The following is a 2500-nucleotide window of genomic DNA, read 5'->3' on the forward strand; positions in this document are numbered from 1 at the left end:
AAATGCTTTCGCAGTTGTTCGTCTTGCGCCGATCCAAGAATTTCACCTCTAGCGGCACAGTACGAATGCCCCCGTCCGTCCCTCTTAATCATTACCTCGCGCTACCGAAAACCAACAAAATAGAACCGAGGTCCTATTCCATTATTCCATGCACCATTATTCAGGCGAACCGCCTGCTTTGAACACTCTAATTTTTTCAAAGTAAACGTTCCGGCCGCCGCCAACACTCAGTCAAGAGCACCGACGGTGAACCGAAGGTGAGGCCGGGCACGCCAGTACACGCCTTGCGACGGACCGACGGCCCGAGCCCAAAATCCAACTACGAGCTTTTTAACCGCAACAACTTAAATATACACTTTTGGAGCTGGAATTACCGCGGCTGCTGGCACCAGACTTGCCCTCCAATGGATACTCGTTAAAAGTTTTAGAGTGTACTCATTCCAATTACAGGGCCTCGTTAGAGTCCTGCATTGTTATTTTTCGTCACTACCTCCCCGCGTCGGGAATGGGTAATTTGCGCGCCTGCTGCCTTCCTTGGAAGTGGTAGCCGTTTCTCAGGCTCCCTCTCCGGAATCGAACCCTGATTCCCCGTCACCCGTAAGAACCTCGGTAGGCAGATACCGTACCGACGAAAGTTGATAGGGCAGACACTTGAATGATTTGTCGCCGGTGCAAGACCGTGCGATCCGCAAAGTTATCCAGAGTCACCAACGAGCACGGGCCGAGGCCCGGTCGGTTTTTGGTCTGATAAATGCACGCCTCCGTGAGTCGGCGCTTTTCGCATGTATTAGCTCTAGAATTACCACAGTTATCCAAGTAACACGTACGATCAAATGAACCATAACTGATTTAATGAGCCATTCGCAGTTTCACTGTACGAGAGCTCGTACTTACACTTGCATGGCTTAATCTTTGAGACAAGCATATGACTACTGGCAGGATCAACCAGGTAGCTATTCGCAGCAAACGAGGCTGCTGCGGGACGACGGGCGCCCCGCGTTTCTTTTCACACGTTCTCCGTGTACATCGCTACTCAAACACTACGCTCGCGGCTTGCACGAGCTCCGAAAACCGTCGATTCCGGACGCTGCCCGGCGATTCGAGTGCAATACTCGCGCCGAGGCACGCCGATAGCTTGCCACTGGATCCGACAGACCGCTCAAAACCCCGGCTAAGCATGGGCGACCGCGCGAACAGCATTACATCTGCCCATCGTGCCCGACGCCAACCGAGATCGATTCTGCTTCGATTCGCACTCGCGCGCGCATTCGCTCACACGACTGCCTGCTCCCTCATAGTAGTCACAGAATCCTGCATCGCCATGGTACCCCAGAACGGCCTCGGGATCGCGCGACCTCGCGGCCGGATTTGGAGTTTGGGAAGGTGCGTGGCCGCTTGCCGTGGCCGCCGAACCGCGCCCCGGCCGGGCACTGCGCGCAACTCGAACGTTTGGACTCTGAAAATATTTCCCAACGTTTGGACTTTAACTTTTTGTCGAGACTTGAAAAAATTTCAGAGTCCAAACATCGACCCGCGGCAAAAACTTTTCCGAGGTCGAAAAATCCGCGCTCGGTCAAGAGAATATGCGCGGCCTGGGCGTTTGGACTCTAACATTTTTTGGAGTGGATGGGAAAAATTTTCAGAGTCCAAAACACCGACCCGCGCGTGATGCTCTCCCGAGTTCGGAAAATCCGCGCCAGGTGAAAGCTATGCGCGCGACCTGGTCGTTTGGACTCTAAAAAATGTTCAAGTCTCATCACACCAACAAAAAGTTAAAGTCCAAACACCGACTCGCGGCTAAAGCTCTTCCGACTTGGGAAAATCCGCGGCGGGTGAGGGCTATCCGCGCGACCTGGGCGTTTGGACTTAACATTTTTTTGGTGTGAATCGACTTGAAAAAATTTCGAAGTCAAAAGTCTATAAAATTAATCTAATGCCATACAGTGTCAAAGTGCACAATTTTAATCGATATAATCATAACAATATATGTCATACAACAAAATCATCAAATAATCGTCAAGCAGCATTGCAAAGCTACGTGAGTCAATGCAAGGCAATGACAACGTATTTATCAATTAAAGTTATTGTTAAATTATAAAATAAAATTAAATTAAATTAAATTGAAGAGCTCAATTACGCCAATGTAACAGAGTGTCATACAAAATATATTGAATCACACACGTCCAAACGCTAAAGAAATATATCAAATGCACTCACCTGCCAGTCACCGTTTTGGGTAACTCAGAATAGACCGTCTTTCGTCGGGAATTGAGTTGATCATTGAACATTGCAGTAGGAATAGGTTTAAGCGGAATAATAATAATAGCGGAAGGCTGATGCTCCAGGTAAATGTTTGCTTCGCTCATATATACTGAAAAGAAAAAAATTTGTGAGCAAGCAGTGCCGCAGGGAAGAATGCGATGGCAAAACGGACGCGTTGTGGAAATTACGGTAGTCCGAGGGCGCCAACTAGCGACAAAAAAGAAACACATTACGGTCG

This window comes from Clavelina lepadiformis, unplaced genomic scaffold, assembly GCF_947623445.1.
Source record: "Clavelina lepadiformis unplaced genomic scaffold, kaClaLepa1.1 scaffold_97, whole genome shotgun sequence".
NCBI classification, from domain to species: domain Eukaryota; kingdom Metazoa; phylum Chordata; class Ascidiacea; order Aplousobranchia; family Clavelinidae; genus Clavelina; species Clavelina lepadiformis.